The sequence below is a fragment of the Symphalangus syndactylus genome, chromosome 9 (genome assembly GCF_028878055.3).
Source record: "Symphalangus syndactylus isolate Jambi chromosome 9, NHGRI_mSymSyn1-v2.1_pri, whole genome shotgun sequence".
NCBI lineage: Eukaryota > Metazoa > Chordata > Mammalia > Primates > Hylobatidae > Symphalangus > Symphalangus syndactylus.
In genome coordinates, this window is record NC_072431.2 from 115,357,616 (window position 1) to 115,377,597 (window position 19,982).

Below are 19,982 nucleotides of genomic sequence, written 5' to 3' on the forward strand. Positions count from 1 at the left end.
GTCCATAGATTTCCATTATTTTCCAATGGTTCTAATTTCATTGTGGAACATTTACCAGATGGAAAAGGGCCATTTTATGGGCTTTTGGCAGATGGAGTAAAGTTGGCTCGGCTAAATGAAAATCTCATGTTTGAGGAGGCTGTAAAATTGGCAATAATTGACTTTTGAACACAGAGAGAATTTTAAACCTGTTTTTATTTGCAACAAAAAAGAGATTCCTTTGAAGAGATTTTTGTTAACCCTTTAATCATTTATTTCTGTTAAGTCTGAGCCTTAAACTGGTATCAATTAGAATAGATTTACCAAATGAGTTCCACTATTAATTCGAATCATTAATATTAATATTGTATTATTTTATTTATACTATTATGTAACTACTTTAAAGAGGGAAACTAATTCATTGAAAGATACTTTAGAATAGTTGCATGCTCCTCTAGTCCCCTACTTTACAGAGAAAACTTTAAAGAAATACTTGCTAAAGTTATTTATCCCTAATTAATAGGTAGAGCTATTATTTCTCCTAACCACAATTGCTTTCTTTCCTTCAGGTTTTGGGGTCTCCTAAAAATCCTTTATTTTCAGCTTACCTTTTTAACTATCATTTTGGTGATTCAAAAACACATTTGGCATTTCTTTAGGACAGACTGGATTTAATATTAAGATTGGTGTATTGCTCTTACGGAATTCACAAATTTCCTTATGAAAATTTCACAATTTTCTACCTAACACACTTCTGCTTTATTTGTCTGTTTCACTTAGAATTAACTAGCTGGTCACCAAAAAGTAAGTCAAAAAAGAAATGTTTAACCCTAAATGGCAAAAAAAAAAAAAAAAAAAATTTACCAGTCCAAAGCCAACAGTTCAGCAGCAAGTTGGGTAATTTTGATTAAGTCTCTTTAGCCAGTACTGTGTGTAATCATCGAGGCAGTTTACACAAAAATGTATTGCAGTTATGATTCTGATAACTATAAACAAACAATAATTTTAGGATATCAAACATGATAAAAAGTGATATCAGATGCTTCATAACATCCCATGTCATTTTAATGGTAAAATAAAGAAAACAGAGAAACCCCTCCTTTCATCTGAAGGAATATTTCTTTTTAACCAAATTCTAAGAGAAATGTTCACAAGAGTGGTTATATCAAGAGCATGTTTTTGTCTACTATGATTAAAATATTTTTCAAAGCCATAAGCTTCATACACCTCAATAATTTTTTCCATATTAATGTTTCGTTATTTAAACCCTATCATTGTTTATTCTTTCCCAACAGTGGTATGAAATCAATTCATTTAGTGTATTTCACAAAATAATGTAGGTTGGTCGAGAAACTGAGCATGCAGCAGGCACCTTGGGTGTTTTCCTCAATTCCATTTTGGAAGCCCAAATGTTCAAGCTACATTGTCTCTACTTACATTTTTTGGGAGGTGGGGAAGTGGGGGAATAGGTTCAGCCAATGCGTCTCAGAATACTCTGAAGACTTCTGATCTTTCAGATGAAAATACTTGAATAGGGTAGGAAAGTGCTTTAAAAAAATGGCTACCAAAAGAAGAATGAGGAAGAAAAGGAAGATATGTTATAACGAATGTAAAAAAGTAGGCTCAGGAGGGAGAATGCAATTTCGAATGTAAATGTGCAGTGCAGTGTATCATGACTCTGTAACACGGAGGGGTAAAAGAGTTATTTATATTATAGAAAGCAGACATAGAATGACTCAAATGGTGAGAGGTGTTTTTTGTTTCACTAAACCTCCTGATGAATGATTTGGAAGTGAAAAGACTAGCACAGAGAAAGGACTGGGAAGTAAGGAAGAAATAAGGGAACCCTGAATTACTTTGCAAGTGAAAGTTGGACTTGGAGTTTGGGGCTTGGGGCAAGTTTTAGAAAGCTTTAGACAAATACCAGCGAAGATTTCTTGCCAAAGCCGTAGATAATTAGTTGATTCTTTTCTTGAGGCATTGAGTAAAAGATTTAGAACTCCAAAACATAGATACCAGTCAAAAAGGTTTTTCAATAGTCTCATTAATTTTCTTTTTTAAAAAATTATTATTACACTTTAAGCTCTGAGATACACGTGCAGAACATGCAGGTTTGTTACATAGGTATACACGTGCCATGGTGGTTTGCTGCACCCGTCAACCCATCATCTACATTAGGTATTTCTCCTAATGCTATCCCTCCCCCAGCCCCCCAGCTCCCAACAGGCCCTGGTGTGTGATGCTGCCCTCCCTGTGTCCATGTGTTCTCATTGTTCAACTCCTACTTATGAGTGAGAACATGCAGTGTTTGGTTTTCTGTTCCTGTGTTAGTTTGCTGAGAATGATGGTTTCCAGCTTCATCCACGTCCCTGCAAAGGACATGAACTCATCCTTTTTTATGGCTGCATAGTATCCCATTGTGTATATGTGCCACATTTTCTTTATCCAGTCTATCATTGATGGGCATTTGGGTTGGTTCCAAGTCTTTGCTATTGTGAATAGTGCTGCAATAAACATACATGTGCATGTGTCTTTATGGTAGAATGATTTATAATCCTTTGGGTGTATACCCAGTAATGGGATTGCTGGGTCAAATAGTATTTCTGGTTCTAGATCCTTGAGGAATCACCACACTGTCCTCCACAATGGTTGAACTAATTTACACTTCCACCAACAGTATAAAAGCGTTCCTATTTCTCCACATCCTTTCCAGCATCTGTTGTTTCCTGACTTTTTAATGATTGCCATTCTGACTGGCACGAGATGATATTTCATTGTGGTTTTCATTTGCGTTTCTCTAATGACCAGTGATGAGCTTTTTTTCATGTGTTTGTTGACCGCATAAATGTCTTCTTTTGAGAAGTGTCTGTTCATATCCTTCACCTACTTTTTGATGGGGTTGTTTTGTTTCTTGTGAATTTGTTTAAGTTCCTTGCAGATTCTGGATTAAAGAATAATCAGATATTACCTGTAAAGCTGTCCCAGCAATCCGCTGGTAAGATTTCTTTTTTTGCTTACAAAACTCAGAACAGCGAAGACCCTTGCCCTCTGGATTGAGTTGACTAGGCAAAGGGAGGTTACTTTATAGTAAAAAATCCGCAAAAATAACCTTCCCTGGTAGGGAGGTGACTCAGTACTTTCTTTTATAACCAGGATAATTGTGCAGAGTAACTTCCAATTATAACTTCTTATTTCTCATGTGGGCCACTGAGAGACTTGCTTCCTCTATTCTCCAAAAGAAATAATTCAAAATAGCAAGCCTGCATATTTCCCATATCCTAGAGGAAGATGTGAACATTTTCCAGGATACCTCATGTTATCATTTTCTCGTCTGTTGGAACTTATGTACATGATCTTTTGGAAATGGAATAGTCCAGGCCATGAGATCTCTGTTCTAAGAGTACTGATAGTACTTCAAGTCCATGTCTTTGCAGATGAAGGAAAGTTTGTCACGTGGCAAATCCCCACAGCCTACTTTTCCAAGAATTCGCAAATAATAAATGAAAAAATGACACGAAAAAATGATTATCTGGGGAGCTGTGACACACTCTAAGAAGAGAAGCTGCGTGTCAAGAAAGCAGGAGGATGAAGCCCCTGAGAAAAAGATGGTTATTGTGAAATACCTTAGCAGTCACGCCTAGGGACTTTAAAAACAGGGACATCTAAAATGTAAACATTGTCCATTTGCAGTACTAGGAGGCAACATAACCTACTTCCGATGCTCCTAAGCCCTCTGTAAAATCATGAGGTACAGAAATGCCTTTGCTAATATTGCTTTGGGGAAAATGCAAGAATAGGTTCAATGCACATAAAACGAAAGGTTAGGAAATGAGATACACAGGAGAGATTTTAAAAATTATTAAGAAAACAGGGAATCAGGATAAGGGTGACTAAGAGAAACTTAAGCCATCAAAAATTCTTAGGTCATGGGTGGAAGGTGGGATTTCCACCCAAGTGTGCACATTGGTTAGTTGCTGATGAAGATGGCAGGATTTTTGTTTGCTGGCTTGAACTGCTTACTTGTGTGTTCATACCATAAAAGATATAGGGTATCTAGCCGGCTGATGCATGTAAAACAGGTCTACCTCTTACTCTTTGATGATCACAGCAAGCCCACAATGACATAGATAGGTGACCAAATTGGAGATAGTGAAAATGAATGTATTATGTGCCATAAAAGAATAAATAAAGATGGATCTCTTCTGTTACACCGTTTTGACTTTACTGGATATCACACGGAGTGTTTATTTTTTGGCTTGACCTTTTGTATTTGTGCCTGAGGTGATAGGTAGAAAAATAGCACATGGAAAGGAAAAATTAAACTAAACAAGAGTCAAATGTCCAGAAAGGAGATTTGTATGTGTGCTAAGAATGAAGGATATAGGAAAATAAATCATGTCACTGATAAATTTAAGAGACTGGCCTCACAATTAAATAATGCTCTTACAATCTATCCATAATGACTGCTTCCTTTGCCTATGTCTTTTGTTTGTCTTAAGAAAAGAGCTTAGTTCAGAGGCACACTAATGAGTCATGTGATCACCATCAGTGTCCAGCCCTCCCATCAGCCAGAATTCTATGTATTCCTCAGAAAGTGGTTCAATCTTTCTTTTATCCACCTGTACACGAATTCTAGAGCCATCAACTAAGTCTACTTATTGAAAGTGGTTAAAAGCAGAGACTCAGGATCTGGTCTGCCATTACTTGGATCTAAACTCTGCTACTATCTAGCTCTGTGATGTTAGAGCAAGTTACATAACCTATTTGTGTTTTAGTTGCTTCATCTTTAAATAGGGAAACATAATGGTTTCTACTTTGTAAAGTTTTTGTAAGTATTCAATTAGTACAGATAAAGTACTTAAGAACAGTGTCTGGCACCATAAGCACCATAAAAGTGTTAGTTATTATTATGATTTTCATCAGTAGTAGTACTTTATCAAGTAGCAAAATACTTGGAACATGGCAGCTACTCAGTAAAAGAGTTTCATCCCTTATCCCCCACCACCTCCACCCTCCCTGGTTTTGGACAAATATGGGAATCCCTTTGCCTTCTCTTTCATCTCTAAAATGTCTGGCATAGCCCCCATCTCTGACAACCATGCTGATATAGATATATAGCTTGATGGACACCAGTGATAAATGAAATGTTTTGTAGGATTATTGATCTTAATGCTACTTAAAGCCTTAGAGATTTAAAGATGAAGGCACTTTATACATTGCTGACTCCAAATCTGTTACCTTCTCTCTCTGGTCTTTAGATATCTCTATTTAGTTTAGTCCAATACTCACGTTAGTCCACACTTTATCCCTACATTTAACTTTCCAACTCCTAAAACAGCAGCTCTCATTCCTAGCTGCACAGTAGAATCATGTGACACTTTAAAGATACTAAGCTCATAACTGCAATGGTTTTAAATGTGTGTGATCATTAAAATCACCAGAAGAGCTTTCAAACTGTATATTGCACCCATGACCAACAGAATTAGTATATTTGGGGTGAGGCCCTGGGATTTTTTTTTAGAAGCACCTAACATAATTCTAATATTCATCTTAGTGTAGACACCACTGCTCTATTGAACCACATGATGCTCAATGTGTCTTACTTCATCAAGTCATACCTAACACTTGAACTTGGATTTAGGAAAATGAGGAGCAAAAATCATAAAGCACATGATTTTTTTGATGTGGTATTTTCTGATGTCTTAAATATAAAGAAGATATACTTTTCGGTTTTTTTTGAGACAGAGTCTTGCTCTGTCATGCAGGCTAAAGTGCAGTGGTGCAATCATAGGTCACCACAGCCTCAAACTTCTGGCCTCAAGTGATCCTCCCACCTCAGCCTCCCTAGTATCTATGACTACAGGTGCACACCACATGCCTGACTAATTTTTCATTTTTTGGTAAGATGAAGTCTTTCTATGTTACCCAGGCTGGTCTTGAATTCTTGGTCTCAAGTGATCTTCCTGCCTCTGCCTCTCAAAGTGCTTGAATTATAGATGTGAGCCACCACTCCTGGCAAGAAGACATACTTAAATAGAGATATTACACTTTTGTAAAGGGTTTCCACTCCTCCTGGGGTAGCTTTTGGAGTAATTCTGACTTGTTGAGACCTCTACTCCTGGAATATCACAAATGCTTAATCTATCACTGAATGTGAGAAACCCATTAAACAGCAAGTAGAACTCCCCTCACTGTGACAGGGTATCTACCTATATACTGAGAGAAATGTAAAAGGCTGAGTGTGAAAACTGCAAATCAATATGTAGAAACCATGATAAATATGCAAACTGGTGATATAAAAACAAAGCACATATGGCAAGCATCAAGAGATGGACAGGTTCCTATACTAAACAAGACCTTTTTTCTTCATTCTCTTCGCCATCTCACATTTTTCTTCAAGGTTTATTTCTGTACATATCACATTCTGAAAGAAAATGAGCTACCCTGACAAAACAGGTACTCTGTGGTTGGGTGGTTGCCAGATAATATTCTCTTTCTATATAAAAGATTTTACTTTTAATTAGCCTGGGTAATTACTATTGAAATATACACCTATTTGTGTGTATTTGCTTCCTGGTATCTTTCAGATATTTGATGACGATAGAGTGGTGACAAAAATAATCATAATATGAACCAGTTTTGATATTAAATCCTGTTGTACAGAGCCTCATAGCTACATGGCTATTTCTCTTACCTCGTTTGATATTCTATTTATAACACAAGCTCAAAGAGCCAGATGTGTTCATCCACTATCTTGTTTCATATATACAGCACTTTCCTTACTACAGCCTGAATAGAAAAATATCAAAACTGTCTCCCCTCCAGTGTCATTTGATCTACAGATGACAGCTCATTAGGTAGCCCATCTGATTTGAAAAAGTCAAAGAGCTAAATAACATAGAGAAGGATAAAAATATGAAGCTTTGGAAATCGTAGACTATTTAGCACCTGGAGTCCTAAACCTCATATCAAGACTGCTCTAAATCACTTCATTTTTGTGGCCTCAGAAACAGAGAAAAGAAAGTCTTCTTTAAAAGTAAAAACACTCTGAAAAGAAAAACCTTGATGACTAGGAGATATGTTTGTTTTCTCATAGCACGTTGTGCATACTGCTGCCACAGGATTTGTCACACAGTTTACCTGCCCACTTCCCCCACGATTCTGAGAGCTTGTTAGGGACAGAGACCATATTCTACCTGGGTCACTGACATTCATTACAAGCACTTGATAAATGAGCCCCTTTTGATTTATTTTTAGATAAAAACTATTCTTAACTTATTAAGAAGGAAAGTAGACTACTAATATGGAATGCTGAAACACATGCTTTCTGTAGCCTGACTTCTTGAATTCAAATCTTAGTTCTTTCACTTACTATAAGTCCATTTTGTGCTCCTACACCAAAATACATGAGAGTGTGTAATTTATGAATAACAGAAATATATTTCTCACAATTCTGAAGGCTGGGAAATCCAAGATCAAGGTGCTGGCATTTGGTCTGCTGAGGGCCTTTTTGCTGTGTCCTCCAATGGCAGAAAGCAGAACAGCAAGCTGGCTGAATTTTGCAGGAAGCCTTTTTAGAAAAGGGCATAATCCCATTAACAAGGAAACCAGCCTTCTTGGCCTAATCATCTTATAAAGGCCCAACTGCTTAACACTATCACAGTTACAACACCTGAATTTTGGAAGAGACACATTCAAACTACAGCAGTTACTTTGGGCAAGATACTTAATATCTCTGCACCTCAGTTTGTTCATTCTAAAGACAAGCTTATAATAGTATTTACTTCATAAGGCTGTAACAAGAATTAAATGAATCAACACGCAAAGTGCTTAGAACAGGGCCTACCATACATCACATGCTATAGTGTTCACTACTATTATATGCTGTTGTATACACTACTTCAATCTTACCAATCATCATCTGAGAAAGACACTACTGTCCCCATTTACAGATATAAAAGCAAAGGCCTAACTAAGCTCTTAAGTGGCAGATACATTATTGTTTTTGAGGGAGAGAGAGAGAAAGAGACAGAGAGAGAGAGAAAGAGAGAGAAAATGAGAGACAGGGTCTCACTCCATTGCCCAGGCTGGAGGGCAGTGGTATGATCACGGCTCACTGCAGCCTTGACCTGCCCAGGCTCAGGTGATCCTCCCACCTCAGTCTCTCAAGTAGCTGGACTACATGCATGTGCCACCATACTCGGATAATTTTTGTATTTTTTGTAGAGACAGTGTTTTGCCATGTTGCCCAGGCTGGTCTCAAACTCCTAGGTTCAAGCAATCTGCCCACCTCAGCCTTCCAAAGTGCTAGGATTATAGTCGTGAGCCAGGGCACCTGGCAGATGTATTATTGAAACCATTTCTGACTATTTCCAAAGCTTTTGCTCTTTTCCGTTTTCCAGAATATCTCTTCTTTGAGCATCCATTTACTTAAATTTCATTTATTAAGATTATGCTAGACATATGGTATTGTTCATAGTCCTGCAAAAAATTAAAAAGATGAACAAGACATGATGTATATCTTCAAGGGAGATAAACTGAACACTAGAGGTATATGTAGACATAACCAATTTTAGTATAAGAAAAACATTGTAAGTAATGTAATAGAATTTCAAAGTTCTATGAATGGATGTTAGAAGAAAGATTATGGCTAAGGACAGGAGAGGCTTCATGAAAAAGCTAGTTTTCAACGGGCTTTTTAAAACTTATGGATAGAAATGACAGGCAATATCAGGACTGGGGAGTGAAAGGGAAGACACATCAGATGAAAATAATAGTGTGAGAAGTATTAGAGAAGCACACTCAGACATATGCACACACCTCCACTCTTTGTTCAAGGAGAGTGAGAGTAGTTAGTTTGCTGTTATGAATATAACTAAGCTTGGAACAGTCGTGCATGGTCACTTTTGGGAGGGCTCTAAAGGTGATGCTAAGACATGAAAACTTTCTTTGTAAGTAATAGGGAGTTAGTCTAGGTTTCTGAAAAGCCTTAAGAGAAGGAGGATGTGGAGGTAGTCATATGGCCAGAGCTATATATTAGAATATAGAGGATAACTTAGTAGAGGGAAAGTGAGGGAAAGCTAGGAAGTAGGGCCACAAAAAATAATTCAAGGCAAAAGCAATATCCAGAATAAGGAAAACAATGAGAAATATAAGAGGAAAACAATGCTAAAAGAGACATAAAAAGCAGAAATTAGCAAATGACTAGAAGTAGAATGAAGAAGGTTAAACAGGATACCAACATTTTCAGGTATTTGCTAAGTGCCTGGAAATATACTACATTATCTTACTAAATTCTCACAACATGCTTCCAAGATAAGAGGAATCTGATATTGACAGAAAGGAATATAGAAGGCGGAGTTTGAATATTGACTCTGGCATTTACTACATGAAAATAAAAGAATTACATAGTTTCCTGAGACTCAATTTCCTTAGATAAAATATACAGATGACAATATCTGCCTCACAGTGGTGTTATGAAAATTAATTGAGACGTTTATAATTTTCTAGAAAAGACCTACCATGTATTTTTGCCTCATTAAGTGATAGCAATAACGATGAGAGAAAAATTTTACTGAACAAGAATTGGTAAATTAACCAATATTACATCTCTGGTAAGAATCAAAGGCAAAATTGAACCTTATTTTCTTATAATTCCAAAGTCTATCTTTATTCTAACATTCCTTTTCTTTACCTTTCAATGTAGAGAAACAACTGTAATGTCTTTGGAATAAAGAACTAGAATCAAAATAACGGACAAGAAAATAGGATTATAGGAGTCCTCCACTGAGTCCAAAATTAGTGTTGAATTAGAGGATAGTTTGATCTTTTGATTGTATCATGGCAGACAGGAGGCAAGACTAGATTGCAGCTCTGACTCAGATGAACAGAGCAGCATGTGGAGGCTCACATCACGAATTTTAGCTTCAGAATTACTGACTGCAGGAATAAATCAGGAAACCTGAGAAGACCCACAGACCCTCTGAAGGAAGCAGATTGCTCCTGCAGGACCCGAGAGACACCCCAAATACTGTGCTGGCATCCACGGCTGAACGACCCATAAATGGTTCACATCACAGGACTCTGTGCAGACAACCCTCATTACCAGCACGCCTACTTGCTGGGTGGCTAGACCCAAAAGAGAGATAGCAATAACTACAGCTCACTTCTCAGGAAGCCACATCCATAGGAAAAGGGGGAGAGTACCACGTCAAGGACACACCCCAGCAGAGTAAACAGACAACCCACAGAGTGGGAGAAAATCTTCATAATCTCTGCATGTGACAGAGGACTAATATCCAGCATCTACAATAAACTCAAACAAATCAGCAAGAAAAAAACAAACAATCCCATAAAAAAGTGGGCTAAGGACATGAATAGACAATTCTATTCACGGAAGGAAGGAATATATACAGAGGAAGATATACAAATGTCCAAAAACTTATGAAAAAATTTTCATCACTAATGATCAGGGAAGTGCAAATAAAAACCACGATGCAATACCACCTTACTCCTGCAAGAATGGCCATAAGAAAAAAACAGTAGATGTTGGCACGGATGCAGTGAAAAGGGAACACTTCTACACTGCTGGTGGGAATGTAAACTAGTACGACCACTATGGAAAACAGTGTGGAGATTCCTTTAATAACTAAAAGTAGAACTACCATTTGATCCAGCAATCCCACTACTTGGTTTCTACCCAGAGGAAAAGGAGTCTTTATATGAAAAATAAAATACTTGCTCACACATGTTTATAGTAGCACAACTCGCAGTTGCAAAAATGTGGAACTAACGGAAATGCCCATCAATCAACGAGTCTATAAAGAAACTGTGGTATATACATATATATATATATACACACACAAACATACACACACACACATATATATACATACACACACACAATCATTATTGCAATTATCATTTTGATCCTGTCTATACTAAATGTCTCTACTCCTGTTTTTAAAGCATATATATATATACGTATACACATATATATGTATACACACACATATATATATATGTATATACACATATATATATATAAGATGGAATACTACTCAGCCATAAACAGGAATGAATTAATGACATTCACAGGGGCCTGGATGAGATTGAAGACTATTATGCTAAGTGAAGTAACTCAGGAATGGAAAAACAAACATGTTAGGTTCTTACTGATATGTGGGAACTAAGCTGTGAGGACTGAAAGGCATAGGAATGATACAATAGACTTTGGGGACTTGGGGGGAAGGGTAGGAGGGGGCGAGAGACAAAAAAGACTACAAATATGGTGCAGTGTATACTGCTCTGATGATGGGTGCACTGAAGTCTCACAAATCATCACTAAAGAACTTACTCATGCAACCAAATACCGCCTGTACCCCAATAACCTATGGAAAAAAAAGAATTAGAGGATAGTTTGTTCTAAATCTCAGCCTAAACACTATTTACTAAATAGACTTTATAAATTATAAAATATTCCATATGTAAAAATTATAATTAAAATACTATATTTGAAAATTAGGATTCACTGCTTAATATATAACTTGCCAATGAAAGTTTCATGAAACATAGAGCCCTTTGGGGACATCTTTTTAATTGGCAATATCCATTTATTAGAGGTGGACTTGTTTTTCAACCCCATTAGCTGAATGAGGTTATGTGGAAATACTTGACAACATTTTTAACTTTTTATCCCAAGACATTATCGAAGTGTTATCAAAATATTAAATCTGGTACTCACTGTGTATGGCAAGACTTGGGAAAAGAACAACTGTCCCTTACTGGCTAAAATGGCATCTAAAATTTTCTTTATTGTAGATATGCAATATTCAATCAGATTAATTTTTAATTTTGTAATTTCTTAAACAGCAAATCTTAAAAATGGATTTTCTTGCTTACAATAGTGAACATGTAAAAATGTCAGAATCATGGATCAAACAGCCATAATTACAGATGAGTATAACTTCTCCTTTAAATCTAAATAATTTCAGGTTGAGTAATTAATGTTTGGATAATAGAAAACCCCTAACCACACAGACACCAGAAAGTAAGGGCAACCATAGTTTTAGAAAATTTTGATTAAAAGGCATAATTTTTCTGCTTCACCTTATTTTGGCTCATTTCCATTGTAATGTTCAAAAATACAAAACGAAGCAAAAGTATAGCTAGCTGTTTGGAGTCACAAATTAGACTTTTTCTCAACAGCGTACCAAAGATTGCTATGTAGCAGAAAGGGTTCTAAAAGCAACTTACCATATGTTCTGCATTGTCACAGCTGAGCTTTCTTCCTCCATATACGCACTAGGAGTGAGGAAGATGTGTGTAATCTTCAAGTGGAAAATTGTTACTTCTTATCAGATAAAGCAAAACACCAAATAAGAATACGAACAAAAAATATTCCTCTCCCACAAACATATCATCCAATTGATAAATCTGCCATCAGTGGATGAGAAAGTACAACAAATGAAGAAGAACCAACCCTGGAGGGTGGTTTAATTAAGAATAATTAAAGCATATGTATATCAAAACATCATGTTGTACATCATAAATACATAGAATTTTAATCTGTAAATTTCAAAATAAAATTTTTAAAAAAGGAATTACGACCTTTTCTTCATACAAAGATGGTATTAATGATGTTCTATCAGAAGTGCCAGTCACACAAGGATTCTATGTCAACCCAGTCCTACTCTCTAGTCTCTGATTCCCACTGAGATCCACAGTTCATATTTATAGGATGACAGGCCTGAGTCACAACCAGAGTCTCCAATTTCAGGAAAAGAAAAGAAAAGAAAAATGCCACAGCCAACATCAGTAACAAGCTAGTTGGATATGGAGCATGGGAGGAAGCATCTTCTATTAGGGGAGAGAGAAACCAATGCTGAGGTCAAGAGTAGCCAGAGAGAGGAAAAACAATCATTGAAGGAGATTTCTTAAAGTTCAAGACAAAATAGAAAATGTTTTTGAAAGAAATATGTTTCCATTTTTAAATCTGTAAAATTATCTCCCATTTATAAGTTATACATTTTGGTAATGAAGCACCATACCTATTCCCAAGCAAGATAAATAATTTATTTTCATTCTGACTACATTTTCCTGAAACCAAAGATTTCTGTACAGAATATAAATGAAAAAATTGGGTGGGGTAGTCTTTATGTAAAATATTGCTTAATTATTATTTACCCGTAGCCTTCTGCTTCTCACATATTTCAACTATATAGTAGTACTCTTTGTTTCAGAACCAGGATTTTGTCAACAACACAAATGACCAGTCTCAAGAAGACTTGACACAGATGTTAGGATGCCCCCACCAGGGCAGACAGGACAGAGGAGAGGCTGTTAGGAAAGGCTAGTAACAAACTAAAGGAAGAATAGTGTGGGAGTGGGGGGAAGCTGAGGCAGACAGGTGTCAAGTATTCAAGATGTCCAGAAGTAGGTGACAGAGAGATAGCCCTGCAGTTGAATAGAGTTTATTATCAGGTGACTCTGATGGCAGACAATAAGCAGAGATCAAATCAATCAGACAGACAGCTGGAGAACCAGGAACAAGTCCACAAGCAGAACTGACTCAAGGCTGTCTATGAACTCTGGACCCAGATAGGCTAACATTTCCACCAATACAGCAAACGTTTCCAAAAGCTAAGGATGGGAATCAACATGATATCAGAATAAGGAGTTTCTAAATATCCAGATTGAAAAAATGTGTCATCAAGGAACCAGAAGAATACTGTATTTGAGAGAATGACACAGTGAACTCTAGCTAGTCTGTCTTCACATGTAAAATTCCTATCAATCTGAAACTTCATCAAACCAGAAAAAGCAGTATCAAATATTAATTGGAAGCAAAAGCATCAAAGTATCAGCGGTATTATTAAATAGCCAACATATTTATTTTTCTATCAAGATTAATAATATATTAATTCAGGAGGTAGATTTAACATTTCTACAGTTTGAGAGTTAAGTTTGGTTGAGAAATAAGTGACTATTCTGTAATTTTCTCAGACAGTAGGAAAATTGTTTTAACAAGCTGAACAGTTGTGGGGAAGTGGAATATCAACAAAGATGCATGACCCAAATGAGCTTCCTCTTTCAGCAAATAAGTAAATAGCTAGTAGGTAAGACCTTCATTTACTGCAAATATCAATACCATCGAGTTACAGTGTATTACATCCTCTCTCTGACAGAGACCAAAATAAAGAACTCTGTTGGACTGAAGTAATCAAAAATATATAGTGACAACCAAACTAGCTCTATATTTCATAGAAGCGTTGTGTTTCTAGTGGGTGTGGGCTTAGTTAAGGATTCACCAGCAACCCCCTAGAGACTTTTCCAGTCACCTTAAACTTAACTCATCAAATGTTTCTTGGAAAAGTCTTAATAGTTACACATAGTACAGACATGACTGCCTTATCCTCAGTTTTGCTAAAAGCAAAGTCTGAAACAAATGCTAACATATGAGAAGTTATTTTGGGAATGTGATTTGAGAGAGCAGAAATGAGTGGCAGATAAATGGAAGGGAGGAAAGCCAACACGAAGATGACTTACTGAGTTGGGTCATTTGGTTCTAAAAGGCCTTTTGAGGAGCTTTATGAAATGTGTGTTCAAACCATCTGTGCAGGGTAAGAAAGGAGAAGCATTTGTCTACAAGCTCCTCTTCCTGATTGGCCCAGACCCCCAAACATGTGGTTTGTACATGTTTCAGTACCAGGAAATTTCCAGCAGGTGTCCTATATACCATCATAGAAGCACTAAACAGAAAGCAAGAGAGGTGCTTCTTGGTGAACTGTGTGAAGCTGGAGAAGTCTGCCTGACATTGGTTGCTACAATAACTGAAGTAAGAGATAAGAGTGAGATTATGAGAAATGGTGCACATGAGGTGTCTAATACAATGTCGAAAGGATAATCTCTAAGGAGAAAATAGTTTCAGGAAACTTAGATGCAGGTGCATATTTGCTCAAATAAGAAAAAAAGGAAAAGTCTATAGTAAGTTATAAGTAGGATTTAACTGGAAGTGTAGGCCCATATTTTTCCTTTAGGCTCACCAACCACTAATCTTCAACCAGCAGCAGCAAGACAGACTTACTAGAATCAGGCCTTCAACAGCCAGAGGAATGAGTGTAGGACTAATGAGTTTTTTTTTTTATATATATACTTTAAGTTTTAGCGTACATGTGCACAATGTGCAGGTTTGTTACATGTGTATACATGTGTCATGCTAGTGTGCTGCACCCATTAAATCGTCATTTAGCATTAGGTATATCTCCTCATGCTATCCCTGCCCCATACCCCCACCCCACAACAGTCCCCAGAGTGTGATGTTCCCCTTCCTGTGTCCATGTGTTCTCATTGTTCAATTCCCACCCATGAGTGAGAACATGCAGTGTTTGGTTTTTTGTCCTTGCGATAGTTTACTGAGAATGATGATTTCCAGTTTCATCCATGTCCCTACAAAGGACATGAACTCATCATTTTTATGGCTGCATAGTATTCCATGGTGTATATGTGCCACATTTTCTAAATCCAGTCTATCGTTGTTGGACATTTGGGTTGGTTCCAACTCTTTGCTATTGTGAATAGTGCCGCAATAAACATACGTGTGCATGTGTCTTCATAGCAGCATGATTTATAGTCCTTTGGGTATATACTCAGTAATGGGATGGCTGGGTAAAATGGTATTTCTAGTTCTAGATCCCCGAGGAATCGCCACAGTGACTTCCACAATGGTTGAACTAGTTTACATCCCCACCAACAGTGTAAAAGTGTTCCTATTTCTCCACATCCTCTCCAGCACCTGTTGTTTCCTGACTTTTTAATGATGGCCATTCTAACTGGTGTGAGATGGTATCTCACTGTGGTTTTGATTTGCATTTCTCTGATGGCCAGTGATGATGAGCATTTTTGCATGTGTTTTTTGGCTGCATAAATGTCTTCTTTTGAGAAGTGTCTGGTCATGTCCTTTGCCCACTTTTTAATGGGGTTGTTTTTTTCTTGTAAATTTGTTTGAGTTCATTGTAGATTCTGGATATTAGCCCTTTGTCAGACGAGTAGGTTGCAAAAATTTTCTCCCATTGTGTAGGTTGCCTGTTCACTCTGATGGTAGTTTCTTTTGCTGTGCAGAAGCTCTTTAGTTTAATTAGATCCCATTTGTGAATTTTGGCTTCTCTTGCCATTGCTTTTGGTGTTTTAGACATGAAGTCCTTGCCCATGCCTATGTCCTGAATGGTATTGCCTAGGTTTTTGTCTAGGGTTTTTATGGTTTTAGGTGTAATATTTAAGTCTTCAATCCATCTTGAAGTAATTTTTGTATAAGGTGTAAGGAAGGGATCCAGTTTCAGCTTTCTACATATGGCTAGCCAGTTTTCCCAGCACCATTTATTAAATAGGGAATCCTTTCCCCATTTCTTATTTTTGTCAGGTTTATCAAAGATCAGATAGTTGTAGATATGCGGCGTTATTTCTGAGGGCTCTGTTCTGTTCCATTGATCTATATCTCTGTATTGGTACCAGTACCATGCTGTTTTGGTTACTGTAGCCTTGTAGTATAGTTTGAAGTCAGGTAGCGTGATGCCTCCAGCTTTGTTCTTTTGGCTTAGGATTGACTTGATGCAAAAATCCTCAATAAAATACTGGCAAACCAAATCCAGCAGCACATCAAAAAGCTTATCCACAATGATCAAGTGGGCTTCATCCCTGAGATGCAAGGCTGGTTCAACATACACAAATCAATAAATGTAATCCAGCATATAAACAGAACCAAAGACAAAAACCACATGATTATCTCAATAGATGCAGAAAAGGCCTTTGACAAAATTCAACAACGCTTCATGCTAAAAACTCTCAATAAATTAGGTATTGATGGGATGTATCTCAAAATAATAAGAGCTATCTATGACAAACCCACAGCCAATATCATACTGAATGGGCAAAAACTGGAAGCATTCCCTTTGAAAACTGGCACAAGATAGGGATGCCCTCTCTCACCACTCCTATTCAACACAGTGTTGGAAGTTCTGGCTAGGGCAATTAGGCAGGAGAAGGAAATAAGGGATATTCAATTAGGAAAAGAGGAAGTCAAATTATCCCTGTTTGCAGATGACATGATTGTATATCTAGAAATCCCCATTGTCTCAGCCCAAAATCTCCTCAAGCTGATAAGCAACTTCAGCAAAGTCTCAGGATACAAAATCAATGTACAAAAATCGCAAGCATTCTTATACACCAGTAACAGACAGAGAGCCAAATCATGAGTGAACTCCCATTCACAATTGCTTCAAAGAGAATAAAATGCCTAGGAATCCAACTTACAAGCGACGGGAAGGACCTCTTCAAGGAGAACTACAAACCACTGCTCAATGAAATAAAAGAGGATACAAACAAATGGAAGAACATTCCATGCTCATGGGTTGGAAGAATCAATATCGTGAAAATGGCCATACTGCCTCAGGTAATTTATAGATTCAATGCCATCCCCATCAAGCTACAAATGACTTTCTTCACAGAATTGGAAAAAACTACTTTAAAGTTCAGATGGAACCAAAAAAGAGCCCGCATCGCCAGGACTAATGAGTTTTTATTCAAACCAAGTGGCAGTGATATGTAGTGTATGACTTTGGCAGTCCTGGGAACTCTTAATATTGAAGGCATCACCCCATATCATTTGAAACAACAACAAAAAATACACCTACTTACTACAATAAAATGTATCTATAATATTTTAAGAGTTGAGTGGAATTGCATTTGACCACACAGTGCTGTTACACTTTATATATCAATTTAAATTTTCATTTTGATTCTACAGGATTTAAAATTTTTAAGCTTTTTTTTCTATTTGCAAGTACATGTATAGGCTCTAGGACTGTTAACTTTTTTGTTTTACTGTTAGCTTTGTTTTGTTTTTCTAAGTGACATATTTTGCAATCTGCAATAAGGTATTTTAATTTAATGTGAGGAAGGAGATTTAACAGATAAACAAGGACTCTGAGAAACTTACAATTACTGTAATGGATTTATTGGATAAAAAATGGACTGAGAAATTCATTTGGTCAAGGCACAGTAAACAGATCAGATGCTATGAGTGAATAAATTGCTTGGAAAGAATTGGTTACCATTTAGAGTTGAGTATTTACTCATTCAACACACAATAAATATCCAGTCTGTATTAATACTGTGCTTGAAATTAGTAATGTAGCAATGAATGCAAAAGACATGGTCTTTTTATCACAAATTTTTCAATGTAGCCACCCAGATACCGAGAAATATATAATCTATTACTTAATTGCATCCAATGTTCCTTGTTAAGATTACTGTATCTCCAGAGTTCTTACTCACCTGATGAAATAGCACTTACTAACTTCAACAAACAGTGGGATTAGCACTTAAAATGTAAAGAGCATGAAGCTTTCATACTTCTTATCAATACTGTGAAAAAGTATGTCCATTATATGCGTAATCAGTGAAGTGTATTACCAGACTAGGGTTTGATCCTAGTTCAGGAGCATTTACCTGGTATGACGTTAGAAAGTTACCTAGCCATCTTGAATTTTCCTTTCTTCATCTGTAAAGTAGGTGTAATAATAATACCTATTCAGGTAATTTTTTATAAGAACACTCAACATAATGTAAATGAAGGGCTTTGTGTATTGGCATAAGCACTCAGTGTGTAGTTGCTGCTGCTGTTGTTTCTGTTTCTACAGATGAAGATAATTCAGCAGGTTCCAAGAAAGATGAAATACAAATATTGCTTAAAGGGCATTTGAAACTATCCAGTTGAATGAAGCTTCTATAGAATTATCACAGAAACTCACAATTCTCTCCTTCTGGGATGCCAAGACACGTCAAGTGGAAGAGAAATGTTATTAATCTCAACCATTCAAAAGCCAAGCAGTGATAATACCATTTTGTCAATCTCTTTTGGGAAAATAAAGCAAAATATTTGCACAAAATTAGTTATTACAATGTTATTTAGAATATTGAAGAGTTGCAAGCAGCCAAGATATCCACCAACAGGACATATTTAGGCAAATTATGCCATATCTATTTGTTAGATAATCTAATTTGGTACTTCAAAAATTCTAAGTTGTAATGTGGAAGAATTTCTGAAATATCAAGGGAAAATAAATATGTAATATTGTGATTACCACTATGTAAAAATACACAAGAAGAAAAACCTAAGAAGGGTCCACATCAATATGATACCAGATGTGTTAGAGCGATGTTATAATATAATTTTTTCCTTGTTTTCTGCCATTCTTTAATGTCTCTCTATTATTTCTGTACGCAAGACAATAAAATCAAAATTTGCAAAAAAAGATAGCACCTGCACATCTTCATCCTAACATTAAAGTTCAGCAGCCTACAAGAGGGCTGAAGAACCTTCTGAATATTTGAGAAACTAAAGAGGATGGTAATTATCTCTAACATCACTTTATCATAGTTATTGTGACTTCACTGTGTGGATTATACTAATGCCAATAAGTAGACTGGGCTGGAAAAAATCAGGTTAACTATACAATGTAGAGATGTACTCAGTCTCCAATCAGATTTCCCTGCACACTGAGTCCTTATTAGCAGAAGTGCAACTGATTTTCCAATACTCTGAAGATTAATTTGACTCCAGTTCACGTTTTATTAATTATTAATTGACCGATAATATTCCTGCCAAATTTGTCTAATGAAATTCATCCTCAAAGAGAAAAGTAGAGATCTCTGAACTGGTCTCTTTCTACTCTGCTGGAAATTCATTTTTTCTCTGAGTTAAGTAGGGTGGCAAGAAGAGGACGAGGGAAGCAAGCTCAGAGCAATTTGGAGCCGAAGGTGCCCAGCTGAGCAGATTTGAAAACCAAATGCATTTGTTAATTTCCAAAGTGATTTTAAGAGCAGGATCTTGGAAGGACTGCCAAATAAAATTAATCCTTTAAAATGACAATGTAAATTTTAAAATCACAATGGAGAGCTGTAAGTTCAAAGAGAACATTTTAATATCACATGTATCTTACCTTGAA